We start from the raw sequence: 16,462 nt of genomic DNA, 5'->3' as shown, positions 1-16,462 counted from the left end.
TGTCACGAATGCATAAATATGTGTAGACACTAGTCTATTTTTATCATTTACTACCATAAAATATAAGCAAACCTATCATAAAAAGTTAAAATTTATCAAAATGTAGGCACACACTTACAGACCAAACATGGTGCTATTTGTAGCAGGGAGAAATGTAAACAAATGTAAAGATACAGTATTAAATCATAACTGCATAAAATTAACTGTCATACAAACTGTACTGCTGTAATAATTTCATAGCCACCTCTTGGTGCTATTGCAGCAAACTTAAGTGTTGCCAGTATTTGCTTTAAGCTGTGTAATGCTAATCATCTCTGAGTGAGCAGTTCATCTCTCCAGTAAATTGCATATTGCAGTAAAAAGTTATCTCTCATGGTTCTCACATATTTTCCATCATGTTTAGTGCAATACTGCAAAACTTTAATAACACTATGGCTTCTATACGAAGTGCCACTGGTGATGCTGGAAGTGTTCCCAGGAAGCAAAGTCATGATAGTACAAGAAAAAGTTGAACTGCTTGATATGTACCATAGACTGAGGTCTGCTATTTAGGACAATTCATCTTGTAAAGAGACAATGTAAACTTATGGTATTGACATTACTGTGAATGCAGTTTCTCTTCCTTATGATTTTCTTAATAACGTTTATTTCTCTACTTATTGTAAGAAGACAGTAAATAATACATATAAGATACAAGAAATGTGTTAATCAACTGTTTTATCAGTTAGGCTTCTGGTCAGTAGTAGGCTTATTAACAGTTGTTCAGTTTTGGGAGAGTCAAATGTTATATGCTCACATAGTTGGCCGGTGCCCCTAAATTCCATATTATTCAAGGGTCAACTGTATTGATAAGTGTAGCCTGGATTCCATCCTTTTTTTTTTTTTTTTTTTTTTTTTTTTTTGTAGAGACAAGGTCTTGCCATGTTGTCCAGGCTGATCTTGAACCCCCGGGCTCAAGCAATCCTCCCGCTTCAGCCTCCAAAGTGCTGGGATTACAGGTGTGAGCCACTGCAACCGGCCGGATTCCATCCTCTTAAGGCCAGTGTATTAGGGGGCTCATTCTCACAGTATGAGTAAGCAGGACTTATTTAGCCATCAAAAGGGTCCTTTTATTTCCTGTAATCCTCTACTCTCTATATATCGCTCCAAGGAATGAGACTACATTTCCCTCTCCTATCAACTCAGCCTCAGCACAGGTTATCTCTATTTTTCCCTTCCAGCAAAAGCTGTTTTAGGGAAACAACCTGATGAATTAGGTATAAATGACTAACAAGGCTTAAAATATTACTTTTCCCAGGATTATGGTTTTGTGCTAGAGAAAAAAACTGCTTAAAGGGATAACACTCTAATGGCAGAATTTCAGGTGAGTTGGAAGGTTTTTAGTTATAGGTACTTTTCTAGTCTGCCAGCTTGGTCCTGAGTATGAGTTTAAATTCTAAAAAGGTTAGGACCAGGGCAAGCCTTAGCCTAAAGCAGTGGCCTGATCAGTTGTTTAAGTTTTGAGAGGAGGGCTAGGTTTACTCGAATCTATGGCATCACATTTAAAGGGGTCTTGAATCAACCTGAAATTAGAGGCAACACTGGAATCCCAGAATCTAGCTGGTTTTCCACTAGTATGGGAGATATTCCATCCTGGGATGCTTTAGGAGAGTGACCCTTTCAGTTCAGAGCTATACCACTGAGTTCTGATCAGACACAAAGCGGTTTTTGAAAATGGAGCAAGAAATCTTCCTAGTGATGATTACAAATAGCTTGTACAATATGCTAACTTTAGCTTTTTATGCAATGGTTAAGATTCATTTTCACATAAAATAGATATCCAGCTTGGTAACACTGGCATAGCTGCTGTCATTTCCTAGCTTCCAGCGAATACTATTACTTCTAATTCAGCACTGAATATATCTGAACACTTCAGTACTACCTGTAACTCTTCAACTTCTGCTCTATGCTACATAACCTAATACCTGTATTAATTCCAGCAGTTCTTCAAGTAGTTAAAAATGCTCCCAATCTGAATAAAATAACTTGAATATCTTCGGCGTTATTTCAAGTGTTTGTAACTAATGTCAACTCATTTTGATAAATAATTACTTGGTGGAATTTACGCACTCTTTCCATTGGCAAGCCAAAAAAAAAAAAAAAAAGGGTCTGTAGGGGATATAGCTCTTTATTCAAACTTGGTAATAAATAATTATCTCTGGAATACAGACGGAAGAACTGAACCAGGGACTTCAGGGACCCAGAGGCTAATTATCATCACTGTACACAGTTAAGTACAGCAGAGAATGGGGGTGGCGAATGGTTTGCTCCGCTATACGCTCCTTCTCTGGGTAAAACAAGGCCGTCTTTTCTGTGAACATATTTAAAGCAAGAACTGCAAAAACTGTACAATGTTATGGTTGAGGCTTTCTATTTGCCATATGTGTTGACAGAATGCTTAAGAGTCTCTCTCCGCAATAAACGCAAACCCTGCCAGGCTGAATTATTAGGGCCACCGCAATTCAACGACTGCACCACCACCGAACCGCTGGGGTTGGAAGCCTGCGTCGCATCGGAGCGTACCCATGTTTCCTCTAACAAAGGCACGATCTTGAGGCCATTTCGCGGGCCCTTTTCCCCCTCCCAGCGCCAGCTTTGTCTCCCCGCCGGTGTCAGGCTGGGACTTGGAGGAGGCTGAGCTGCGCCGTTGGGGAACAAGCTCGAAGGGCGGGCGTGGGAAGCTGCGCCGCGCTGCCGCTGTGGTTTCCTGCGACCTGAGCGTGCCATTAGAGGAAGGTGGAGTACTGCAGCTGCAAGAGATACCTGCTGCCTTCAAATCAGGGCTGGACTCCAACAACCCCTGTGCACCGATTACTGTCGTACAAAGAAACTCCATCGGCCGGGGCGGCGGAGGCCTGTGGGCTCTCTATCTCCCTGGCTGGGCGCGGGGCCGCTAGCAGACAGCAGGGTCAGCGTCGCCAGCGTTCCCCACCTTGGGGGGCTCAGAAGTGGGGGAGTGCGGGGTCGGGGAGCGGGCGGGAAGGGGCAGGCAGGCCTCGGGTAGCCTGGGCCGGAGCGGGCTCACGCCCTCGCCTTTCCGGGAACCCCGGCCGCCCGGCTGCCCTCCCACAGCCCCGGCCCACCGCCCCGCCGCCGAGTCGCCCGCACCGCCCCCGCGCGCGCCTGACTGGCCCGCGCGGCCTCCTTGCCCGGATGTTGGGGGCGGTTGGGCGAAGCCGGCGGAGGCCCGCGGCCGCCCCCGCCCCCGCCGCGGAGCCGCGGCGCGCAGCCTCTTCACCCGTCGCGGCCGGGGCGGGTGGCGCTGTTGCCGCCGCGGCTTTGAGCAGTAACTCCCTCCGCCTGCCCATTCCTCCTCCTTCTCTCCGCTCCCTCCATCCTCCCTCCTCGCGGTCTCTCGCCGAGTGAATGTGGGCGCGGCGCCGCGGGACCGCAGCTCGGCCCTGCCGCGGCCGCAAGCTCGTGAGAAGACAGAGTGCCGCCTGCTCCGCCCTGCGCGTCTCGGGGAGCCACCGCGCTGGGGAAGGAGAACTAGCAGGGCACGGAGGACGGCGGCGGGAAAACGGGAGAGGGAGAAAGAGGGTTTCGAGGCCGATAGGGAAAGCGGGGAAGGGACGGACGGAAGGACGGACGGCCCGACCGGACGGCCGGGCAGGGGGCGCGTCATTGAGCCTGCCCGACTCTCGGTCCGGCCTCCGGGTGGCGGCGGCAGCGGCGTCGCGGACGAAGGGCGCGGCAAGCTCTATCGAGACAATAACCCTGCCGCCCGCTCTGGGGGCGGCGGAGAGGAAGCGTGGCGGCTAAGCGCGGCGAGGCTTCGCGAGCGCCCGGGCAGCGCCTAGCCCCCGCCGGCCGGTGCCGCTGCCGTCCGTGTGCGGGCCGCGGCGGTTGGCCCGGAGCCCGAGGCTCCCGGCGCTGTCCAACTTCCCTCCCCTCCCGGGTGTGCGCTGAGCTGGTTTTTTCCGGGTTCCCCCTGGACGGAGCTGGATTCTGCTTCTCGCCAAGGCAGGAAGTGAGTTTCGCACTGCATCCGGGCGTGTCACGAGTGAAAGTTTTTTTTTTTTTTTTTTTCGGCGGAGATCCTAGTTGGGGCTGGGAAACTCCTGCAAAACTAGAGACCAGGAAGCCAGCCCGCACCCCAACCCCCACCAAAGCCACCTACTCTTCTGCGGGAGGCCAGTCCACATCCGCTCTCACCCGAGAGAGAAATTCAGCTGGATCCAAAGTGACTAATGAAGGGAAGGAAATCATGTCAAGCGAAGCCTTGAAAAAGCTGCCCTGAGACGCTGTCCCGCCGAAAGGTAATTTTCACGAAAAGTGTCTCTGAGTCACAAAGTTCATGGGACTTTGTGACTCGGAAAAGAGATGATCCTTTAGTGTTTTTCACTTTTCTCCAAGTTACCCTAAATCCTCTTTTCATATCGAAGCGGATAATAATTGAGGGGCTAAATAATCGAACTGCAATTCCCCGTCTCCCCTCCCCACTCCCCGACCCACCATCTGGACTTTGGATTTTTGGAAGAGGTTGTAAGAATGCGGTGGGACAAAAAGTTTTCAGCAAGCCGAAGGAGGAGTGCCTTTGTTCACAGGGGCCAGAAGTTTTGGCTTTTTGGGACGTATAGAGTGTATATTAAGTTGCTTAGCCTGGCACCTTCTGTTTGAGAAGAAAGTTTGGTCGCTGCAGCGACTGATTTGCTGTTATTGAGATGGCTGCCGCGTTTGTTTATACTCATACCGATTATATTGGCGCTTGCGTTAATCGTATATAGAGGTTTTTATTTTTTTATTTCCAGCTCTGATCAGTATATTTAGTTAGATTTTAGAAACCAAAAGATCTTGCCATTCTTAGTTGTTTTTCAGGGTAATATATTTCTTTAGTTATGTGTAATTGTTTTTTTTCAGACGTTTAGCGCCGTATAACTTGTTTAATTAATTGAAAGCAAGTATCGACTAGACTTTTCTTGTAACTGATCCATTACGAAGAAAAAAGGAGTAAGGACTAATAATAAAGAGAGAGACATAATTAAACAACAATAACAACCTGTAAGACATTTGATAGGACTTCTGTGCAGTTCACCACAGACTATATGGGAAGGGAAGTAAAACGCTTGAAACGATTTTCAAGGGAATCACAGTGATTGTGATAAAAAGCTGTGCTTTTTGAGTAGTATGGTATTTACATTTTGTGTTGGCCCAAATGTTTTTGGTCGGTTCTGCATAAATAGTGATAGGTTCTGCCTGCATCTGTGGGGGCAGGATTCATGAAGCATGGCAGACATTCCACCAGTCAGAGCTATGAACACTTCTGAACCAATGGGGACTAGTTTTGATAGCAGCAAACCCAAACTTTTTTTCAGTGGTGTTTTAGTCTTTTTCTGTTTAGCTTTTTTTCCCAGTACTTTTGCGGTGCAGGGAGGTGAAATGCAATACTGTGGTTTTGAATATATATTGAATAAATTTGGTATCCTGTTGGTAGGTATATCCTGAATATATATTGATGTTTAGATCGCCTATACCGTCTCACGTAATGACCGGAAACCCGAAGAGAGAGTTGATTTTCTTTAGTTCAAAGAGAAAAAATAGGTTTTAAAGATCAGGATCAAATTATTTCACAATTTGTTCTTTGCTACTTCAGCTTCATTAAGTACATCTCCAAAGGCAGTCTTTTATTAATTACTGTAGTTTTGATTTTTTTTTTCCTCCCCAGGGCATGGTCTCAGGAGATTTTTTTTTTCATTGTTGTTAAGATTTGTGAACCATCGAGTAATTCCTGTTAAGTCAAACTAGCTTTATCAAAGAATTTAAAGTGCATGACTTGTATAGTTTATGATTTTGGAACGTATCATTAGGCTGCAAAAGAGTTTATTCTTGGGCATTTGAAAGAACGGAACAAAATAAATGGCATTGAACTTCAGTTTCCTTATATGGCTTATACTTGGCTTTAAAAGCAACAAAACCTTAATAGAGCAAGTCCTTTATAGAGAATTATCGCTTTATGAAGATGGTTATTTATTAGTAAATTTTGTATAAAAAGAGTATTGTAGCACTTGAAAATGACTTTAAACCTCTATTTTTAGATTTAGTTCTTGATTTTTTTTTCGGTGCAGACAACACATTTTATAAAGTGAGGTGTTGACCTTTGTGTTTCTTTTTTTCTCCTCAACAAGGCATAATGTACTTGTATTTTTCTTGGAATTCTGTTAGTTTATCACTGAATTAACTTACATTTTAGGTTTTATACTACTGTCAAACTATAAGTATTTTCGAAGCCTTGTTTAAACTGTGACAAAGGTTTGAAAAGAGGTTAAAAGAACAGTCATCAGTTAAAATATTTTTAAATGGCTTCAAAATTTGGATATTCTTCTTAGTATGGTGTGGATTTTCTAAGATTAAATTGGCAAATAGAGAGTACTTCCAAAGTGTATGTTGCACAAAATGCACACTTAAAGGCTCTGTTTATTGAAGGTAATCATGAATTTTCAGGACTTCAACTGATTCAAGTAGTACTTACGTTATGAAGTCTCCTTGCCATTTGAGATCAAACTCTTGTAAACTTTATGTATAAAAAACTTATAGAGGTACGAACATGGAAACCAAATTTTCATTGTATGCTCTTTCTTAATGAAGTGATAACTATAGATACATTTCACATATATCGTTGGTAAATCTCTAAAATTGATTATTTTAGACATTGTTGGTATTGAACTATTAGTAGTAAATAGTACCCTCTAAGAAATACGCTTAAAAATTTCAGAAAATAGGTATGTATTTCAAAATTACTTATTTGAAATAATTGCTCATGGATAATATGATTTAGACTTTAAGCTGCTTTTGTTTTGGAAATAGATTATGGCAGTACTTACATAGTATTTGGGATTATGCAGAATTTTAGTGATGCTGGGTAGCAATTTCTTTTTTTTTTTTTTCGTAATTGCTGCTTATCCAGATTCTCCTTACAAACCCTACTTGGCTGCCTGCGTTTTGACACTTTGCCTTGCTCATTCATTTCTCGAATCTGTTACATGCTTGCTTGCGTTTTCTTTTTCTGGGAATACATCTCTATTATAAACCTCTAAAGATGTCTTTGTCTTTTCCTTTCCTTTTTTTTTTTTTTTTTTCTTCGAGAGTCTCGCTCTGCGCCCAGGCTGGAGTGCAGTGGCACAATCTTGACTCCACAACCTCCACCTCCCAGGTTCCAGTGATTCTCCTGCCTCCGCCTCTCGAGTAGCTGGTATTACAGGTGCGCGCCATTGCGCCTAGCTAAGTTTTGTATTTTTAGTAGAGGCAGGTTTTGTCATGTTGACCAGGCTGGTCTCGAACTCCCGACCTCAGGTGATCCGCCCACCTCGGCCTCCCGAAGTGCTGGGATTACAGGCGTGAGCCACTGAGCCTGGCTTATGGATAACTCCCATTTTTCAGATTCACCTTTTAGCTGTCTCTTCTTAGGTTTCCTAATTGTAGGAAAGAAACCTAGCTGCTATTCAGCTTTCTCTTCTGATTCCTTAGCTTCCTATATTTATAGTTAGCTACATTTACCTAGCCTATTTTTTCTGTGTTCAGCTGGTCGTTCTTAATTATATTTTGCCATTTCCCTCTTTTCCAAACTGTGTTAGTCTATGTTTATCACCTCAAAAAACTGTTCAAAACATGCAGTAGAAAAAATTTCTGAGATCTTATTTTAACAGCCCATTTAATTCTGAATATCCCCCTTGCATTTCAACTAAGTGTACATGCCAGTATTTTAACTTTATATTTGTCAGTATATTGCATTTGTTTGTTTTGTTTTGTTTTTTTGAGATGTACTCTTGCTCTTTTGCCCAGGCTGGAGTGCAGCGGCAAGTTTTCGACTCACTGCAAGCTCCGCCTCCCCCGTGTTCATGCCATTCTCCTGCCTCAGCCTCCCGAGTAGCTGTGACTACAGGCGCCCACTACCATGCCCAGCTAATTTTTTTATTTTTAGTAGAGACGGAGTTTCACTGTGTTAGCCAGGATGGTCTCGATTTCCTGACCTCGTGATCCGCCCGTCTGGGCCTCCCAAAGTGCTGGAATTACAGGCATGAGCCACCCCGCCTGGCCATTGCTTTGTTTTATACTTGTTTTCTCAGTTTTCCATTTTCTCTTTAGTGTTCTCAAAATTGACTGTTAAGATAATACCAGGTTGTTATTTATTCTTATGTATTAAGACTTTGTAATCCTCTCTACCTTCTTGTTTTATTATACTTTTGGCCTCTTAAAACATACAGATTTATTTCTCTGTTCCTTCTTCTCTGTACTTTCCTCTCTGTCCTACCTTTCAAGTTAGATGTCTTCTCTGTCGCAGAATCCCTAAAAATTTGAAATTATCTTTCTTTGATTTCATGAAATAAGCCCAGTGGTACTCTATCACTCTATTTTTGTCACTTCAAATTTTGTTTCAGATACCATCGAATGAAGGCCTTCCCAGGCTTTCAGTGATAGTGTGGAAGACAATAGAAAAGAAGAATATCTAAAAATTCACTTAATAAGACTCTACTTATCTGGAGGTTATTATAGCTTTAAAACATATTGAATGTAGTAGAAAACTAGAAAATAAAAAATGTTATCTCCTTAATCAAAACAGGTGTAACAGTCTGGGGACTTCACTTTTAGGGCCATTATTATTCAGAGCCCATTTACTTATGTACATAATGAGCTGTTTTTGGTTCTTTGGTGTCCCAGAAGGGGTGAGAAAGGTACATTTACACCATTATGAGGTTATGACCTGTGATGTTACAGTGAAGCAATAAAAAAATGGAAAGACAACTGAATAACTTAGAAAGTAATCTGGGACAACTTACTTTGAGGCTAAGTGCCTTGTACATTTCATTTGTCTGTAGGAGGGTTCACTCTGTTATAATATGGCATAATTACAAGAAATAGTAATAGCCCTAAGGCAGCTGTTCTCAAACTTTTTGGTTTGACTCAAAACAGAAATTTAAAAAAATTAATTTGTTTGAAAATACTAAGCTATTGCACGTTAATACATTGTTTTATTTATTTATTTATTTAATTTATTTATTTATTTTGAGACGGAGTCTCGCCCTGTCGCCCAGGCTGGAGTGCAGTGGCCAGATCTCAGCTCACTGCAAGCTCCGCCTCCCAGGTTCATGCCATTCTCCTGCCTCAGCCTCCCGAGTAGCTGGGACTACAGGCGCCCGCCACCTCGCCCGGCTAGTTTTTTTTTTTAGTAGAGACGGGGTTTCACCGTGTTAGCCAGGGTGGTCTCGATCTCCTGACCTCGTGATCCACCCGTCTCGGCCTCCCAAAGTGCTGGGATTACAGGCTTGAGCCACCGCGCCTGGCCAATGTAACATTGTTTTAATAAAAATATAATTGTTTTCTAAAATATTTAGCAAAAAGAGTGGCAATGTTTTATATTTTTGCAAGTCTCTTATGTTTGGCTTAATAGAAAACAGCTCGATTCTCATATCTGCTTCTTCACTCCATCTGTTACAATATGTTCTTTTGGTTGAAGTGTATGAACAAAATCCAGTCTTATATAGGTATTTGGTTGGAAAAGGGAGAAAGATTTTCTCTTTTTTTTGAGATGGAGTTTGCTGTTGTTACCCAGGCTGGAGTGCAGTGGTGCAATCTCGGCTCACCGCAGCCTCCACCTCCCGGGTTCAAGCGATTCTCTTGCCTCAGCCTCCTGAGTAGCTGGGATTACAGGCATGGACCACCACACCTGGCTAATTTTGTGTTTTTGGTAGAGACGGGGTTTCTCCATATTGGTCAGACTGGTCTTGAACTCCTGACCTCAGGTGATCTGCCCGCCTGGGCCTCCCCAGCCTAAGGGAGGAATATTTTCATACTCTTTTGGATAATTGTAGATACTCTTTGAGACCAAAATTTGACAAGTAGTTATGTCAAAATTTGGTAACCAGTAACTTATTTAAAGATTTGTGGTAATGTTGAATCTGAGACCATGTCGGTGAATTTTTTATTTCTTGTCGTTACCTTAAAATCCATTAGTTTATCTTGTACTTCGGATAAATCTTTTACCCATTCATGATTTTGTAACAGCGTGCATTTGATCATTTGGAAAGTACGGGTTCATTGAGTTAAACATATTTAAGAAATGTTGACATATTTCATTATACAGTAGCATACAGAAACAAAGTATCTTTATTAAAGATACTCTTAAGTGGCATTTAGAAATAAACCTGGGAATGGCTGGGCACGGTGGCTTACGCCTGTAATCCCAGCACATTGGGAGGGGAAGGTGGGCAGATTATGAGGTTAGGAGATCGAGACCATGGACAACATGGTGAAACCCTGTCTCTACTAAAATACAAAAAATTAGCTGGGCATGGTGGCAGGCGCCTGTAATCCCAGCTACTCAGGAGGCAGGGGCAGGAGAACTGCTTCAACTCGGGAGGCAGAGGTTGCAGTGAGCTGAGATTGTGCCTCTGCACTCCAGCCTGGCGGCAGAGCAAGACTGTGTCTCAAAATAAATAAATAAATAAATAAAATAAAATAAAAAAACCTGGGAATATGTAGTGGTGCTAGTGCACCACTTGAAGGCATTGCCTTTATTCTTGTAAAGGTGTTAGCTGTTTTATCCACCATTGCTTTTGCAACATCAGTGTAAAATGTAAATATAATGGAAAAGGGAAAAATGTCATCTCAATATTATTATAAACACAGTTTTGACCTGGAAGATTCCTTGAAAGTGTCTCAGGGACTTCCAGAGACTGTGGACTTCCAGGGCCTACGGTCTGCACTTCAAGAACTTAGGTGGAAGTTGGGATTTATGGAACTTTCATTAATTAATTTTTTTCTTGTCTTTCGTATTGGATTCTGGGAGTGTTGAAGCTTGATCTTTTAGCCCACTTACTTGATTTTCATTTGTTTTCAGTTATTTTGTTACTTGTTTTTGGAATAGAGTTTCTTTTTTTTTTTTTTGAGGCGGAGTCTCGCTCTGTCACCCAGGCTGGAGTGCTGTGGCCGGATCTCAGCTCACTGCAAGCTCCGCCTCCCAGGTTCACGCCATTCTCCTGCCTCAGCCTCCCGGGTAGTTGGGCCTACAGGCGCCGCCACCTCGCCCGGCAATTTTTTTTTTTGTAGTTTTTAGTAGAGATGGGGTTTCACTGTGTTAGCCAGGATGGTCTCGATCTCCTGACCTCGTGATCCGCCCGTCTCGGCCTCCCAAAGTGCTGGGATTACAGACTTGAGCCACCGCGCCCGGCCTGAAATAGAGTTTCTAAGAATTCTTGTTATTCATAGAAGGTGATTTTTATTTTTATTTTTTTGAGACAGGATCTCACTGTGTTGCCCAGGGTGGAATGCAGTGGCATACTCATGGCTCACTGCAGCCTTGAACTCCTGGGTTCAAGCTGTCCTGTCACCTCACCTTCAGCCGAGACTACAGGCATGCACCACCATGTCCAGCTAATGTTTTTATTTTATTGTGGAGATGGGTTCTTACTTTGTTGCTCAGGCTGGTCTTGAACTCCTGGTCTCAAGCAGTCCTCCCTCCTTGGTCTCCCAAAGTGCTGGGATTATAGATAGGCATGAACCACTGCACCTGGCCCAATTTTGGTTTTTTAGCTTTATTTTTGGTCTACATGTAACCTTTAATCTCTGAGATGTTCTTTTAACATTGTCTTTTGTTTATTCTACTAACACTACAGAAAATTTGATCTTACTGTGCTTTTGGTGTATCTGTCATGCTTTCTGTGTTTTCTTCCAATACTAGATTTTCATAGTAGTCAAAGTTTTATATGATGACCTAGTAGTCTCCACTGTATTAGTTTTTTAAATGTATGTTCCCAGCCCAATGAATTCTTCTTCTGGCTTTGGTGATTGCTTAGAAGAGGAAAGGGAGAAATATTTAATGAGTTTCTCTTTGAAGGTATGTGCGTAGCTTGACTTTTTGTTACAGGTGCTTACTGTTCCTCAGGAGGCAGTCTCGTTTTTTCATACTCAGGCTGTCCAAGTGTCACACCTTCTACGTACATAGAGCTGTACTAGAGGCTTTAGCTACAGTGTTCTACTATGGTTTTACTCTCGGGCTGACTACTCAGTATATACTTTTCTTAATCCTGCTTGCTAAGAAAACTCATCTTTTTTGGAGATGCCACTTTCTTGTTTTGGGTATCTGGTTCCTCAAGTATATTGCATTTTGTTATTTCCCCGACCCCAATCTACTTTGTATTCTTTATAAATTCCTTTCTGTTCTTATCTGTAGGTATACCCTTCCCAGGTTTTCAGCACTGCTATAGATATTTTTAAATTAAATTTTAATTTCTGAAACAATGACCAACATATGGAAAAGTTTGAACATTTTTTTTTCCCTGAACCATTTGACTAAGTTGCTAACACGATGCCCTGTCGTCACCTAAATTTTTTTTTTTTTTTTTTTGACACAGAGTCTTACTCTGTCACCCAGACTAGAGTGCAGTGGTGCCATCTTGGCTCACTGGAAGCTCCGCCTCCTAGGTTCACACCATTCTTCTGCCTCAGCCTCCCGAGTAGCTGGGACTATAGGCGCCCGCCACCATGCCCGGATAATTTTTTGTAATTTTAGTAGAGATGGGGTTTCACTGTGTTAGCCGGGATGGTCTTGATGTCTTGACCTCATGATCCCCCCGCCTCGGCCTCCCAAAGTGCTGGGATCACAGGCGTGAGCCACTGCGCCCAGCCCGTCACCCCTAAATATTTTAATGTTTATTTCTTAAAAACAAGGACATCCTCTTGCATATAATGACATAATTACCATCAAAATCAGAAAGTTAACATGAATATATTACTAACATCTGAACCTCATTAATTATCCCAATAATGTCTTTTACAGCAAACTATTCCAATTTAGAATCATGTGTTACATTTTGTTGTCATCTCTTCATTCTCCTTCAATCTACAATAATTTCTTTCTCTTTTCTTTCAAGGCCTTGGCACTTTTGAAGATCTGAAGATAACAGGTCTAGTTATTCTGTAGAATGCCCCTCAATTTTCATTTGTGTGGTATTTTTCATGATTAGATCTTTGATTAGATTTTTATGATTAGATCTTTGACAGGGCTATCATAAAAGTGATGCTGCATTCTTCTTATTACATCTTATCAGGTAACAGGCAATTTCAGTTTCTCCTGTTATGGTATTCACTTTATGTGATTAAAGTTGTGGCTGCCAGACTTGCCCTTTTTAAGGTATTCTTTCCCTGTTTGTAATTAATTAATATTTTGTGGTAGGTGCTTTGAAACTATGTAAATATTTTGTTTTGTCATATTTTGAATTCACTTATTTGCATGTACCTAGGTTTATCTTCACAGGGACACAATCCATTATTATTTATTTTGGTGCTCAAATTGTTCTTGATTGGCCAGTGAGAACCCCCTGGCTTATTTTCTTTTTTGTTTTTGATATCTCTTCCTTTTTTGAGCACTGCTTTTTTGTTGTTGTTGTTGTTGTTTTAGCACAATTAGATGTTCTAACGTATCTTCTACTTTTCCTGATTGTTTTTAGTGGAAGATGGTACTTAGAAACCAAGATCTGGGGGCTTGTGTTCATTGTTGCTCTTCGGGTATTGCTACTCTCAGGCCCTCTTCATATGTAAAGCTAGGAAATACTTTTATGTACTTACACATATTTACATCTATTTTTATTTATATATCTATAAATATATACAATGGTCCCTGATTTATACTTCTTTGACTCTACCAGGGGTTTTATTGGGGTACTAAGTGCATTTTCAGCCTATGATACTTTTGACTTAAATATTGGGTTTGTCCAAATGTAAATCCATTGTAAATCGAGGAGCATCTGCATATTTCTATTATGCAGTTCTAATCCAGCACCACAAGGTTCACTCTTAAGTTGTTTTTTTTTTCCCCTTCCTTTCCATACTTGTAACTTATCTCTAACAGTGAGAACTAGTTTTGTTTCCATATATCATGTATGTGGGGAAGTTAAGGTAAACATTTGTTCAAACATTTTGAGCCAGAAGTCTCTGCAGTTCAATTAATTTCTGAAGTGTTTCTAAAGGGATAAAATTCCAAACTGTAAAAAGGCAAGTTTTAATTCCGTGATAAAGTACATTTAGGTGAAATATTTCATTCCTTAGTAATTCTTGAGGCAACTGTGAAAGGGGGATGGAAGAAATCCAGTATTTTTATTATTTACGTTGGACAAGTTATTTGTGGAGATAATTGCTCAATTTCAGTATGAGTGCAGTGATTTTGACACAGTTGTGTTTTTCTTTTTTATTCTTTTTTGGAGAAGGGTCTCGCTCTGTCGCCCATGCAGTGCAGTGGCATCATCACTGCACTGCAGCTTTGAGCTCCTGGCCTTAGTCAATCCTTTCACGTCAGCCTCCTGAGTAGCTAAGAGTACAGGTATATGCCACCACGCCGAGCTAATTTTTCTATTTTTTATAGAAATAGAGGTCTTACTATGTTGCTAGGATTGGTCTCCAGCTCCTGGGCTTGAGTGATTCTTCCACCTCGAATCTCCCAAAGTACTAGGATTACAGGTGTGAGCCACTGCACCCACCTGTGGTTTTCATATATAATCATTTTACCTCTAAAAAACTGCCTTTATCAGCAGTAAATCCCCAAATATATTTATACTATGTCAGGATTTTCTTTTTTTGTTTGTTGTGTTTTTTATGATACTATGCTATTTTGACCTCTCCCTCCCCTTCATTGTATATTTAATACCTGGAAGTGCTGCTTTGTTACTCTACTTCTAAAGGAATTTTCCAAGTGGACATGAATCATTTTTGTCAACTTCTAAAAATAATTCTTGGTGGTATGTTGATTGAGAGGGTCTGCATTTGTAGACTAATTTAGAAGATAATTGATAACTTTGCAATAGCATATCTCTTTCTAGGAAGATAGATTTCCCATTTATTTGATGTTTGATGCCCTTTAGTGGCATTTATGATTTTCATCTTGTCACGTCTGTGTTTCTTGTTGATACGCATGTTTGTTATTTTTAAGAAACTTATATTTTGTTATATTTATTTCTAAAAACATTTTGGAGGGAGGGAAAGAGCTTCTGTTTTTATGAGGCTATTTCATCAATTGTATTATCTGGTTATTTAAAGGAAGCAGTTGAGTTTCATATTTATTATCTACTGTACTCTAGTGATGACTTTTGAAAAATTGCTTTTAGTATTTTAGTTGATATGCTTGTATTTTCTAGGTATCTAGTGATAGATTCATGAGCAGGAATACATCTTTTTTTTTTTTTTTGAGACAGGTCTTGCTCTGTCACTCAGGCTGGAGTCAGTGGTGCGATCACAGGATGTGGTCTCACTCTGTTGCCCAGGCTAGGACTGATTCTGTTTTTTTTTGAGACGGAGTCTTGCTTTGTCGCTCAGGCTAGAGTGCAGTGGTGCGATCTGGGCTTATTGCAACCTCCACCTCCTGGGTTCAAGTGATTCTTCTGTCTCAGCCTCCCAACTAGCTGGGACTACAGGTGCACACCATCACGCCTGGCTAATTTTTGTATTTTTAGTAGAGACGGAGTTTCACCATATTGGCCAGGCTGATCTCGAACTCCTGACCTTGTGATCCTCCCGCCTCAGCCTCCCAAAGTGCTGGGATTACAGGCGTGAGCCTCCGCGCCCGCCCAGAACTGATTCTTTAAGTGGAAATTGCTCCCTTTTACTCTTCTTCTGCCCCTTGAAGGTGTCATCAGTCATATGAGAACGGCCTTTTGAACCTTGTTGTTCCTGAACTAGTTTTTTATTTATCTCTAAGAAATTAATACTAATTATAAACATTTTCTTTGAACTGCTTAGTATTTAGTGTGATGTGCAGTAATATAGCTGGCCCACTTTATCCATGGGTTACATATGTACGGATTTTGTACTCATGAATTCAACCAATCATGAATTGAAAATAATTTGAGAAGAAAATCAATTAAAAAAATACAATAGGTGGGCATGGTGGCTCACGCCTGTAATCCTGGCATTTGGGGAGGCTGAGGCGGATAGATCACGAGGTCAGGAGCTTGAGACGAGCCTGGCCAATATGGTGAAACCCCATCTCTACTAAAAGTACAAAAATTAGCCGGGTGTGGCGGCTAATAGTAGTCCCTAGCTACTTGGGAGGCTGAGGCAGAAGAATCACTTGAACCTGGGGGGGCAGAGGTTGCAGTGAACTGAGACTGCATCACGGCACTCCAGCCTGGGCAACAGGGTGAGACTCCATCTCTAAAACAAACAAACAAAAACCAATAAAGAATAATACAAATAACAATATAGCAGTTATTTATATAGCATTTATATTGTTTCAGGCATTATAAGTAATTTAGAGATGATTTAAGATATATGGGAGAAATGATTTAAGGTATATATGTGCATAGGTTATATACAAATACAATGCCATTTTTTGTGAGGGATACTTGGAGCATCCTCAGATTTTGGTATATGTGAGGGTTCTGAAACTAATCCCCATAGATACTGAGGGATGACTGTAATTATGTATATCATTAAATGA

At 41.6% G+C, this 16,462-nt stretch overlaps 1 protein-coding gene across 6 annotated transcripts in view; it reads left to right on the top strand.

Annotated features, from left to right (window-relative positions):
• Positions 1–3,929: 3,929 nt before the first annotated feature.
• The window catches only part of ERBIN (erbb2 interacting protein), a 154,847-nt gene continuing 142,314 nt past the window's right edge, over positions 3,930–16,462 (top strand). For 3 of the 6 annotated variants that reach the window (XM_017877103.1, XM_017877099.1, XM_017877098.1), the window contains exon 1: positions 3,930–4,298. The gene's annotated coding sequence lies outside the window, so the exon portion shown is untranslated. The remainder of the gene's footprint in view (positions 4,299–16,462) is intronic. The other 3 variants (XM_017877101.1, XM_017877102.1, XM_017877100.1) reach the window with 1 other exon arrangement.

Source organism: Rhinopithecus bieti, unplaced genomic scaffold, assembly GCF_001698545.2.
Source record: "Rhinopithecus bieti isolate Rb0 unplaced genomic scaffold, ASM169854v2 scaffold_10181, whole genome shotgun sequence".
NCBI lineage: Eukaryota > Metazoa > Chordata > Mammalia > Primates > Cercopithecidae > Rhinopithecus > Rhinopithecus bieti.
The sequence above is the reverse complement of the archived record's forward strand: the minus strand, read 5'-3'. Positions and strand labels throughout refer to the sequence as shown.